At 43.5% G+C, this 13,499-nt stretch overlaps 1 protein-coding gene across 1 annotated transcript in view; it reads left to right on the top strand.

Annotated features, from left to right (window-relative positions):
* Positions 1–10,314, top strand: part of LOC144305804 (uncharacterized) — a 71,095-nt gene extending 60,781 nt beyond the window's left edge. Inside the window, exons 6-7 of the mRNA XM_077884888.1 lie at positions 4,548–4,739; positions 5,494–10,314. The gene's annotated coding sequence lies outside the window, so the exon portion shown is untranslated. The remainder of the gene's footprint in view (positions 1–4,547; positions 4,740–5,493) is intronic.
* The last annotated feature ends 3,185 nt before the right edge of the window (positions 10,315–13,499 follow it).

Genomic DNA, 13,499 nt, shown 5'->3' with positions numbered 1-13,499 from the left:
AGAGTCAATAGGCCCTGGATGGGGGCTGGGGCAGGGGGGTGGGGTGGGAGGGTGTCTGTTGTGGCCTTAAGCTGGAGGCAAACATACGTACATTCTTAAAAGAAGCTACTGGTGAGGGCTCTTCCCACGAGAGAGGACCTCTCAGGAACATAAGAGGAGTCTGGAAACTAACCGAGGCTTCCCTAGAGGGGCACACTGGTCAAAGTTTGGTTCAAGCCTGAGCTGGTTACTGTCCCTGTGGCTGGTACCTCTGATTTGGCAGAAGGCAGAAGGCTTCTAAGTGGGCAGAGTAGCCATGATCTCAGTCCCATATGCCTCCTTCCCTGAAATTTCACTTGAAGATAACGGATAAGACTTCCATTTCTCTGCTCCCTGGGGGATGCCAAGCCTGAGGGAAAGGGGAGGGTGGTTGTGGGAGGAGAAGAGTAAGAGTAAGATGTAATTCCAGCAGATGGCAGTTGGTGCCAGTGAACTAGAAAGGCTTAAGTTGGGGTAGAGGGAGCCCGAGGATTGGGAACCCAGGTGTAAGATAGGGCAAATGGGAAAGAGGTAAGGGAGAGGAAGGAATAGCAACCAGAAGGCCTTAGCCTGGGGAAAGAGGTCTTCCTCATTGATCCTGTGGAAGGGGACTCATGGAAAAAGTCTGAGGCTGGTTCAAAATGGAGATTTATCCAGTTTCTCAGATGGGGGAGTAGGATGGCGGAGTGGGACGGTGGAGGTACCAAGAGGGCTTAGGACCCTGGGCCAGTGGCCCTGAAGCCCCTGCCCCTGCCTCTCACTGCAGACCTTTACCACTCACTGCTACGTGAGTTCATCTACTGATGAGAAGGTTACAAACTTTTTGGGGTCCTCACTGGGTCGAGGACCTTTGTTAAAGTATGTCAGGTCCGATGGTTCTCCAGAGGCTTCCTCCTTTCCGAGGCCTGCAGGGGGCTTTAGGACTTAACAGTCCCCTGCTTCCTCTTCTAACCTCACCTCCTTCCATCCTCCCCTCAGTTACCCTTCCCGAGTACCTGGCCCCTTTCCTCTAGACAAAGCAAGCAAGCTCCATTGCGGGGCGTTGGCACTCACTTGCCCAGATACAGCAGGACTTGCACCCCCTCCCTGTACTTGGAGGTCTCTGCTCCGTTAGTCTGCTAGGGCTGCCGTCACAAAGCACCCAGCCGGGTGACTTGAATATCAGAAACTAATTTCTCGCAGTTCTAGAGGCTGGAAGTCCAAGAAGGTGCTGACAGGATTGATTTTCCCTGAGGGCCATGGGGGGAATAATCAGTTCCATGTCCCCCTCCTTGGTTTCTAGAGGACTGTCTTCTCCCCACGTGTTCACACCGTCTTCCCTCCCTGTCCAATAAAGGGCACCAGTCATTTGGATTCCTGTTCACCCTAATGATCTAATTTTAACTTACTACCTCTCTAAAGACACTATCTCCAAATACAGTCACATTTTGAGGGAGTGGGGTTTAGACTTCAGCATGTGAATGAGAGGGGGATAGGGTTCAGCCCCAAACAGCTTCCTATCATGGAAGCCTCCCAGACAACATTCAAAATAGAGTCCCTATTAACTGACACACATTTACTCATTCATTTTTCAAAGATTTCCCTCTATTTAAATGTCAACCCTAGAGGGACAAATTCTTTGTTTTGTTAACTGACTCATCTCCAGTGCCTGCTTAGTTGCTGCCTGGAGAGTAGCAGGCCCTCAATAAATATTCATGAACCAGTGAATGCATATTATGAAGCTATTGCAAATTACTCTGCAAAAAAAAGCAGCGACAGAAAAAGACGCTCATGGTATACTGTTAAGAAAGTATGTTAAAAACAACTGTGTAGCATCATTTTCTTTTTAAATCGTATGCATATAATTTATCTTTATTAAAATAAAACTTGGAGGGGCACCTGGGTGGCTCAGTGGTTGAACGTCTACCTTCGGCTCAGGTCATGATCCTGGGGTCCTGGGATCGAGTCCTGCATCAGACTCCCTGTAGGGAACCTGCTTCTCCCTCTCCCTGTATCTCCGACTCTCTCTCTGTCTCTCATGAATAAATAAATAAAATCTTTAAAAAGTTAAAATTTATATTTAAAAAATTTTTAAAAACTTGGAGGTGCAACAAAATGCTAGTAGTGGGTGGTTCTTGGTGTAGGATTTTTATTTATTTTGATTTCTCTAATTTCTGTGTATTTTATTTCCCTTCAATGAATATATATTACTTTTGTACCAGGAAAAAAGTTATTAAAAGTTAACAGAAGAGGGATCCCTGGGTGGCGCAGAGGTTTGGCGCCTGCCTTTGGCCCAGGGCGCGATCCTGGAGACCCAGGATCGAATCCCACATCGGGCTCCCGGTGCATGGAGCCTGCTTCTCCCTCTGCCTATGTCTCTGCCTCTCTCTCTCTCTCTTTCTGTGTGACTATCATAAATAAATTTAAAAAATAAAAAAAAAAAATAAAAAAATAAAAGTTAACAGAAGATACTTTGTCATGACTTTCAGCAGGCTACTAAGAGAAAAAAAAAATACATCATTAATCATTTTTGTAGGGACATAGTGAGAGGGTAGTCTCTTGGAGCACAGGCTACGGAGTTGACCCGGTATGGATTCAAGTCCTCCTTTGCCACTTTCTACATTTGTCATCATCTCATGCATGTCTGTCACATGCACGAGTCTCTGTTTCTCATTTGCTTTTTGTTTGTTTTAAAGATTTTGTTTATTAATGAGAGACACACAGAGAGAGAGGCAGAGACACAGGCAGAGGGAGAAGCAGGCTCCATGCAGGGAGACCTGATGTGGGACTCGATCCTGACACTCCAGGACCACGCCCTGGGCCAAAGGCAGGCACTAAACCACTGAGCCATCCAGGGATCCCCTCTGTCTCTCATTTGTAAAATGCGGTAAGAGTGGTACACAGGAGATCTGAGCTGTCTTTCATCCCTGACTAGAATTTGATTATTCTTATCTCGGTGATTTGGAAATTTTAAGACACCAAGGATCAGAGACCAGTCTAAGGGTTTAGCTGTCCCTCTCTTCCCTCTCCAGGGCAGGCCAAGCAGTATCAGATACCCCCACCCGTTGTTTCTGGGCTTAAGACCTGGCCTGAGGACAGGTGAGTGAGGCACTTGCCATAGGAGCCCTGTGAAAGGGGGTACAAATGCTCAGTAATCAAGATAATAATAAATAAATGGGATGTTTTAGAAAATAAAATTATGTAAAAAATCTATAATGAACAAAATATCAGCAATTTTAATAAAGATGGGATAAGTATTAGCAATTTCCCCGTTGCCTTATGGCTCAATGTGTTACTGCTTCCAGCCGACAGCCGGAAGGTAGGGAACCTGCCATTATGTAAATTATTATTAATTACCACTTAATTATAATTAATTATCCAAACTATGCTGAACCTCAGAACCACCATTGTTCACTCTATGATTGTTCTGCCTCTAGTCAAGCACCTGTAAGGATACCCATAGGGAAAGGTGTATTTTTTGGACCCTGTTTCTTTCTCCTCTAAAGACACCTAATCACAATTGCTAACTCATCAGCCTTCTTACCTCAGCGAGGACTCTGAGGGCAAGCATCTCCTTATTTTTTAATAGAAACATAAAATGCCAGCAAAGCATGATTTCTACTCAACAGAGTGCTAAGCAGAGTTTACAGATGTGGCAGGCTCTTGCCCTGATACTTCTGGGGAAGGGCACACAGACCTTGGCATACCTGGCTTCAGGAACAGCAACAGCAAACAACATCTTCCCTCCACCTACTTCCCAGGAGAAGGGAAAATCCTTACGTAATGAGACCAGAGGGGTCAACGGTTTCGTGTGGAGCATTGCCCTGAGGGGCTTTCATATCACCACATCCTGAGATTTTTGTGGGTATATTAGTTCACACAGGTAAAGCACTTCCCAGTACACATTCACAGGGAAATTACTGGTTAACCATAGCAATGAGAGTAATATTTAAAGTCTTGCTTTCATGTGATGGTTTCATTTTACACTGGACACTTCATTTGCTGAAACCATAGATACTAAGTGGCTCTACCGAAGTAATCCCTGGGAAAGTGTGAATGTTCTTAGGATGGAGACTTTAGGAGATTTCTCCTATTGCTTCTAAGTTTTATTTAATGTAAATGCTGGCTTCAAACATACAATTCGAAACATCACAAAATGCACGTAGCGGATGGCAAATTTGTTTCTGAGAACACTTGCAGAACTCTGCGTTCTTTCTAACTACTAAAACGCTCAGGGAGCAAGGGAGGAAAGGGATTGCTTAAATGCCAGGTAATGCAGAAGACTTAGATTTGGTTACAGTAAATTTAAAGTGATCCACTTGTAAGGTGATGATCTGGACAAACTTCGTAACAGTGAAGGAACCAGCTTTGGGGTGGGGTGGAGTTGTTTTATATTTAATTTTTATTTTTTTTGGGGGGGGAGGTGGAGTTGTTTTAATTGAAGCAATGTTGCTCATCACCCCCCTCCCTTCCTCCCTTAGATTTTTGTATTAAATAGTGTTTACGGGGAAAGTGAAACTCACTGGGATTTTATATTCGTGTCCAATCAGAAATCTGACTACTCTGAGACCACTGTGCTGTGAGGGATAGCAACCAGTCCCAGACATCCCGGCCTGGGCAGGCCAGGCACCTGACTCGAGTGAGGAAGCTGCAGGGCCCTCCGGCCTCAGGAGTCACGACGTGCAGAGGCTCGGGGAGCCCAGCTGACAGCCAGAACTGCTGCTCCAGACCTAGGGCCCCAGGTGAGCCATCCTGGCCAGCTCCGGCTTTTAGATTCGCTGCAGGTGAGGCCACTGTGGTCCTGGAGCAGGGATGTGCAGTCCTCGCTGGGTCCTGGCTGCTTTCCTCTCCCACACATTTGAGGGTATTACAAAATCGCTGTTGTTTTCAAAGAAAATGCTATCAGACAGCAGAAACTAGAAGTAGAGGCACAAAAGGGACTAGGGAGTACCGAAAAATAAGGAATGGTTATGATCGCTCTTGAGTTGCGATTGTTGGTACTCTCAAATTCAGCTTTTTCATTCATGTATCCATTCATTCAAGAAAAGTTTATGAGACGGCTGCAAGCCAGGCATTACACACTTACCGCTGGGGATAAAATAAAATAGCTCTGTCCTCGGGGGAATGCCTAGTTTAATTGTGGGGGGGGGGGGTGTTCAAACAAGTAAGCAATTATCCAATGTGATACCAGGCTGCATCATAGCAGACGTTTGCAGAAGGAATTTGTGGCATGAAAGATGCAGAATTTTTCAGCTTTAAGGGAGTCAAAAAAGCTTGGCAGTGGGCTCTGCTTGAAACAAGCCTCAGAGAATGAGTAGAGGTTTACCAGATGGCCCAGGTGGGGCAGCTCCAACACTGTGTCTATGAAGAGCAGGGTAGACTGTGCTTGGGCACTGGCTTCAGCTGCTCCTGCTCCTGTTCTGTCACTTTTTCTTTGCCTTTTCCCAGCAAAGCTTTGACTATTTAACCAGACCTTTTTTTTTTTTTTTTTCCCAGAGGGGCCAAGGTCCTAGCAACACCACCACCACCACCACCACCACCACCAAATGCAATCAAAATTGTTCGTTTTTTGTTGTCGTTCTTCTTTTTTCAACTGCACTTTCTCTACAAATGCGTCTCTTAAGATAAATTTCCTGGTCCCTACATCTTCCCAGTTTGCTACCCTAATCCCTTCTGATAGGAAAATTCTAGAGGCAGTGCAAGATGGACTCCATGCTGTGAGGATAAAAATGGATTTGTCTCCACCCTAGGGCAAGAGAGTCATCATGAGGAAGGGATCCTGCCCTAAAATCTATGACCTCTGTTTCTAGGGGACAAACTTGGTTACAAAGACTTCTTTAAACTTTTCCCTGCTGTCAAGTTTAATGAGACGACTCCTCCTACAGTGTTTCTAATATCAGCTTGATTTCAGGAGGCTGCTGTCAAAAAGGCTACCAGAAGACACTGAGGGGAACACTTTAAATCATTGCAAGAAAAAGTTTCAACTTCAGTAAGCCAACTTGGCCAACCATTCCATTTTTTTTTTTCAAGGATTTCATTTTAAGAGTAAAACTGACACATCCAAAATGGACACATCTTAAAAGCAACAAGATATCACACAAGTGAAACAATAGAAATAGCAAGGCATGGAATTTGGGGGTGGTGGTAAAGAGCATCAGTAGGATTGGGGAAAAACAACTGAAAGCATTTAATGTATTTATTTCTACTCGGCCTAGTTCTAAAGTGGATTTGGCAGGGATTTTATTTCCGGGGCAAGTGTGGAGGGCAGCTCTTTCCTGAAACTAGTTAAGTGCAGATTAAATGAGGTTATAGCCTTGGGATCTGGGAGTCAAGCTGGCATCTGCTGTAGAAAACCGGGAGTCTGAATAGCTGTGGGCTAAGATTTTACATTTCCTATAGCACTTAGACAAATGCAACTGGAAGCAAACAGACCATTAAGTGGCAAAGAAGTCTCCAGAAAGGCAAAAACAAAGTCCTGGGCTCTTAAAACCATAGGCCCTTCCTAGAATTTGTCCTAGAAAGTGCCTTGCTGTTTGTGGAGTTGTAATCAACAGTGGACATTTGGGGCCAGCACTGACTTGTCCAATGAACACTAAGTGTCCTAACAGTATGGTGAACTAACATCTTTTAAAATTTTTTTCCAGAGCATCATTTCAAATAAATTAACATTCTCAAGTGGCTCACCAGGCGGAAAGAAATCTGCATGCTGTGAGAAGAGAGAAGGTAGGAGAATAGCTTAGAGGGTGTAGTTTAGAGGGTGTAGAGGCCCCACTCATGGGGCCCCTGAGTGTCTCTGAAAGAGACAGATGGGAAAGGCACTGGATACTTTACTTAAATATGAATACCAGCGCTATCAAATGCTCCACTTCACTAAAAAATGCTGATTATAATTTTCTAAAGTCAGGAATGAAAAAGTCAGATTGTTCCACATCAAATCAGATACAGGAATAATTCTTAACATTTTTGTTCACATATGCTATTGAGAATATGGTGATAAGGGTAGACTCTCTGCCCAGAAAAAAAAATGTATTACACACAAAATCCTATTCTATTCTATACGACTAGTTAGGATACTTGAGGTGGAATCCAGTCAGTCACAACACACTTATAATATATAATCCTAATCACCTGACTGCCATAAAATCTTTCTTGCATTTAAGCTAGTTTTATTCTATAGTTTAAGCCTCTCTCCACTTTTTCTGTCTTCTTAGCTTAAGAAAAGATCATTACAGAACTCTCTGTATAAGTTTTCATATATGCTTGCAAAGGGATGTGAAATTTTATCATGATCCCTCTTGCTTTAGGCTGAAACTTCTCTAATCTGTCCTTATAGATTATAGCATAGAGTTCTGGTTACCATTGAATACCCAGTTATCCCCTCTGCATTAGTTACTCAGCTATATGATTACATTTTTCTGAGCCTTTCTTGCAGCTACATGGGGCCATTTGACTAAGCTTTAAGTCAATGATATGTAAGTTCTATGCTATGTGCATCTTCTTGAAAATCTCCGTACCCTTCCTCTACCCTGATGTCTGCAATGAAGATTTAATAGTCATTCTGGGCCATGGATTTGAGGTGTGATGGACAACGCTACCTGTTGACTACCTTACTGGAAGAGAAATTTCATGAGAACCTTGTTTGTTTTGATCAAAACAACATCTTCAGCACCTAAAAAGTGTGTGGCCTGTGGTAAGGGCTTACCTATTGAACAGGTATTGAATTAAACTATGAGTTTAAAACTCATGTAAAACTCTAATTACAAAGCCCTCCTGGGGTGCCTGCATTGCTCAGTTGGTTAAGCATCTGCTTTCAGCTCAGGTCATGATCTTGGGATCCTGGGGTTGAGCTCCACATGGAGCTCCTTGCTTCATGCTTCTTCTCCCTCTGCCGTTCCCCCTGCTTGTGCTCTCTCACTCTTTCTCTCTCAAATAAATAAATAAAATAAAATTTTAAAAAGTCAGGACACCTGGGTGGCTCAGCAGTTAAGTGTCTGTCTTTGGTTCAGAGCATGATCCGGGGGTTCCAGGATCGAGTCCCACATCAGGCTGCCTGCGAGGAGCCTGCTTCTCCTCTGCCTATGTCTCTGCCTCTCTCTCTCTCATAAATAAATAAATAAGGTCTTTTAAAAAATCTTAAAAAAAAGTCCTCCCTGGGGCTATTGAGCCATCAGTAGGTATATGCAAGGTCTCAGGTTCTTTTTTTTTTTTTTTTTTTAATTTTTTATTTATTTATGATAGTCACAGAGAGAGAGAGAGAGGCAGAGACACAGGCAGAGGGAGAAGCAGGCTCCATGCACCGGGAGCCCGATGTGGGATTCGATCCCGGGTCTCCAGGATCGCGCCCTGGGCCAAAGGCAGGCGCTAAACAGCTGTGCCACCCAGGGATCCCCAAGGTCTCAGGTTCTATCACAGAATCAAACTCTTGCATATTTCAAATCACATTACTACTCTTTGCTTCCCTTTGCTCTGTCATTGGAGGATAGAGTTTGTTTTTAATGCCCTCCAATGTCCTCTTCAAACAAAATATCTTAAAATCCATTTTTTAACAACGCTTTCCAATATTTTCTTAGCAGGCTTAAAATTCTTTCATTTTCAAGGTCATGCTAATCTATTTTGATGTGTGTCTATCATTAAACGCAGGCACTATTTTATAATATAATCTTAGGCATTGTCTCAATTCTACAAGAATCTTCCAAAATAGGATCCCATGGGGCCCCTCAGTGATGCAGTCAGCTGAGTATCCAACTCTTGTTTTAAGCTGGGGTCACAATTTTGTTTTAAGCTGAGTATCCAACTCTTGTTTTAAGCTTGGGGTTGTGGGATCGAGTCCAAGTCAGGCTCCACGCTCAGCACAGAGTCTGCTTAGGATTCTCTCTTGCCCATCCCCACCGCATGTTCACGTGTGCTCTCTCTCTCTCTAAAATAAATAAATCTTTAAAAAAACAAAAATAAAATGGCATCTCACGACATTCCTAGAACTTCAGACATTATTATTATCTTGGAATGTAGTCACTTAGGATTTAACAAGATGTTGTTCACTGAAACCTGACTTTACTGAATCCTTTACCATCCTACTGTGGTTTCCCACATTTCAATTTATTGCCTATTTTTGTCCCCAAACTTTATTTATATCTTTTAAACTATTAAGCATGAATCATCCCTGCTTCTCTGATTTTTGGATTTTTATCTTTTTTTTCGAGGCAGTTGACACACAATGTTACATTAGTTTCGAGTATGCCTGCTTCCCTGATTTTTGAGGTTACCTTTTCTTTCTGCCATTCTAATAAAAGAAAACAGTCCTCCCTCTGGTTCTTTTTTGGGTACCTTATGTGGTTAAAAGGTTTGTAAAATACACGTTTTTGCAATTACATGTCTTTTTTTTTTTTTAGATTTTATTTATTTATTCATCAGAGAGAGACAGAGAGAGAGAGAGAGAGAAGGAGAGAGAGGGAGAGAGGCAGAGACACAGGCAGAGGGAGAAACAGCCTCCATGCCGGGAGCCCGACGTGGGACTCAATCCCGGTCTCCAGGATCACACTCCAGGCCGAAGCTAGTGCTAAACCGCTGAGCCACCGGGGCTGCCCACATGTCATTTTAAAAAAGATTTTAAAATTTTATTTATTCATGAGAGACACAGAGAGAGGCAGAGACATAGGCAGAGGGAGAAGCAGGCTCCATGCAGGGAGTGCAATGCAGGACTCAATCCCAGGACCCTGGGACCACACCCTGAGCCAAAGGCAGACACGCAACCACTGAGCCACCCAGGCGTCCCATGTCCTTTTCTTCTTAATTTTGTTTTTACTTGCACCTCAGAGTTGTTGTGATTTCATCTATTTGGGGAAAATAATCAGCCTTATCTATCTTTGTGACATAGCTGTTTATACTAGAACTTCTTGGTTTTTGGTCAAATCTTTTTTTACCCACCTTTGAGGGGAGATACCTACTTTTTGTAAATATGCATATTGAGCTTTTAGGAAGGGTTGACTTCTCTACACATTGTCCTCTCTTTCCCAGAGGAGCTTTCCAAATAGAAGCTTATTAAAATAGATAAACGTAGAGGTCCCTAGCTGAGCTCTTCCTAAGCCTCTCCTTTATCAGAAATGTCTGTGTGGCCACATGGATCCTTCCTTCTTCCTTGCTTTCCTATCAGTCCAAAACGAATCTATCCTGGCTCTGGAGTACATCCACTTCTGCCTTCTTGGGGACCTTCCTCCTTGAATTCTCTCATCGTCTTTAACTTCCAACTTTTTTTCTTCACATAATATATAACATATGAACTTTAACATATAGACTCACTTTTTTTTTTTTTTTTTTTTTGCATTTAAAAAAAAAGCCCTTAACCATACATCTCCCTCTAACTTCTACTGCATCTCTCTTCTCAGTCAAATGTTTGGGAAGAGAAGCTCTCAGTTCTGGTCTTCCTTTTCTCACCTCCTATTCACTTCTTTACTCACTGCCTGCTGGCTGGCTCACACACATCCCCAATCACCCAGTTGCCATAGGCAATGGCATTTGTAGCTTTCCCACACTTGACTCTTATTGTGCGCCTACTGGCCAGGCACTGTTCTATGTGCAGCCATGTAATGAGAGGCCGATGTGACACCCCTCTCACCCCCCCACGGGACTCACTCGATGGACCAGCTATTCCTAATACTCAGATCCTTTGAATTGACTGTGCACCTTTTCAGGCTTCACTTAAATGCCACTTAAATTTCTCTATTCTCCTGTCTTTCTTTTTAAAAAATCTTTTTAAGGCTTTTTAATCATACACATCTTCTCAAGACAATTTTTCTATATATTCTAAAGACAACACAACTGTAAATGTTTTTTCACTTAACAGTATTTTATATAACCAAAGAAACAAACAATCCAATCATGAAATGGGCAAAAGACATGAACAGAAATCTCACAGAGGAAGACATAGACATGGCCAACATGCATATGAGGAAATGCTCTGCATCACTTGCCATCAGGGAAATACAAATCAAAACCACAATGAGATACCACCTCACACCAGTGAGAATGGGGAAAATTAACAAGGCAGGAAACCACAAATGTTGGAGAGGATGCGGAGAAAGGGGAACCCTCTTACACTGTGGGTGGGAATGTGAACTGGTGCAGCCACTCTGGAAAACTGTGTGGAGGTTCCTCAAACAGTTAAAAATAGACCTGCCCTACCCAGCAATTGCACTGTTGGGGATTTACCCCAAAGATACAAATGCAATGAAACTCCGGGACACCTGCACCCCGATGTTTATAGCAGCAATGGCCACGATAGCCAAACTGTGGAAGGAGCCTCGGTGTCCAACGAAAGATGAATGGATAAAGAAGATGTGGTTTATGTATACAATGGAATATTACTCAGCTATTAGAAATGACAAATACCCACCATTTGCTTCAACGTGGATGGAACTGGCGGGTATTATGCTGAGTGAAGTAAGTCAGTCGGAGAAGGACAAACATTATATGTTCTCATTCATTTGGGGAATATAAATAATAGTGAAAGGGAATATAAGGGAAGGGGGAAGAAATGTGTGGGAAATATCAGAAAGGGAGACAGAACGTAAAGACTGCTAACTCTGGGAAACGAACTAGGGGTGGTAGAAGGGGAGGAGGGCGGGGGGTGGGAGTGAATGGGTGACGGGCACTGGGTGTTATTCTGTATGTTAGTAAATTGAACACCAATAAAAAATAAATTAAAAAAAAACAACAGTATTTTATATAAAATGCTTCATTTATGAAAACTATAGATTCCAGGTTGTTCTAGCAAAATACTCACTAAGAAATGTTATATTCTTAGTGTGTCAACTTTAGGAGATTTCCTCACTTTCTTTTTGGTTTAAAATGTGTGTTATTTTTGAAAATGTAAGTTGGGATATCACAAAACAGACTTAGTCAAAAGAGACATATATCCAGCTTTCCACCAGAGAGCTCCTTCTGGATGTTCCACTTAACAGGGGAAGATGCTCTTCTTCCTCAAAGCTGTTTCTCCTCCTGCATTCTCTAGGAAAAAGTCACTGCTATCTACCCAGTCATCCGAGCTGGGACCCTAGCAGCCATTCTGTGTCCCTTTTCACTTCTCCCTCCATACCCAGGCATCAAGCACTTCGATTCTACCTCCCAAAAGATCTCAAGTCCTTTCCCTGCACTCTAGTCACTGCCGATGCCTTCTTTCCCCGTTGAACATCAAGTCTCTGAATTGGCCTTGTTGCTGGGAGTGACCTCTCTACAAACCATCTGATAGTGACTCCTCAACTTCATATTATTCAATTGTCTCATGTTCCCTGGATGAAAATCCATCCTCTTCCCCCCAGCATCTACTTTGGGGTCAGTGGGATTTAGGTTTGAGTCCCTTTCCAGCAGGCTGACCCTCAGACAATTGGACTCTCCACGCCTTTGCTTTGTCCTCTGTGTGAGCTCACTGAGGGCAGGAGGGTTTCCCACATACAGTGCGCAGTGGATGGGAGAGACTGTTGAATGAAGGGGAAAACATTTTTATTTTATTTTATTTTATTTTTATTTTAAAGATTTGGTTTATTTATTCATTCATGAGAGACACACAGAGAGGCAGAGACAGGCAGAGGGAGAAGCAGGCTCCATGCAGGGAGCCTGATGTGGGACTCGATCTCGGATCTCCAGGATCACGCCCTGGGCCAAAGACAGGTGCTAAACCGCCAAGCCACCCAGGGATCCCCGAAGGGAAAACATTTTAAAATCTACATTAAAAAATTGTCTTTCCTTAAAAAAAAAAATCCTGATATACCATATAACTTCCTCTCAAGGTTTACTTCTACCTTTATTTGCTAGCAGTCACTATAAGGTGTTTGGTGATCCACACTATCTGGGGTCAAATCCTGGCCCCACACCTGAGCAATCATGTGGCCTCAGGAATGTTACTTCATCTGGATTTCTTTTTTTTGTTTGTTTTCTTTCTTTCTCTTTTCTTTTCTTCTTTCTTCTTCCTTTCTTCTTTTTCTTTCTTCTCTTTTCTTTTTCTTTCTAGATTTTATTTATGAGAGACACAGAGAGAAAGAGAGACGGAGGCATAGGCAGAGAGAGAAGCAGGCTGTCCCTGCGGGGAGCCCCGTGGGAGACTTGATCCCAGGACCCTGAGATCGTGACCTGAGCAGAAGGCAGACGCTCAACCACTGAGCCACCCGGGCGCCCCTCGTCTCAATTTCTTCTGCAAAATTTGCAAAAGGCTTGTTTTGGGGGGTTAAATGAGTACCTCCCTTGGGACGGGGTTGGGCGCACACTTAGGAGCTTGCCAAACGTTAACCCTCGTTATCAGCACCAGATCGGGACCGTGTCACCCCACTTTGTGGCCCTCAATTCTGTATGAGAAAATCGTGCTTCGTGCGTCGTTGGCCAAAGAGGATTAAACTTGTGTCGCGGGAGGGTGAGGCAGAGGGGAGACGAGCGGGCTGGGCGGGACGAGATCGGCCCCCGGTTTCCCGACAACGAAGTGGACGGAGGGCGACCTGTCCCCGAGCCTCTTGCAA

Source organism: Canis aureus, chromosome 36, assembly GCF_053574225.1.
Source record: "Canis aureus isolate CA01 chromosome 36, VMU_Caureus_v.1.0, whole genome shotgun sequence".
In the NCBI taxonomy this organism is placed as follows: Eukaryota; Metazoa; Chordata; class Mammalia; order Carnivora; family Canidae; genus Canis; species Canis aureus.
The sequence above is the reverse complement of the archived record's forward strand: the minus strand, read 5'-3'. Positions and strand labels throughout refer to the sequence as shown.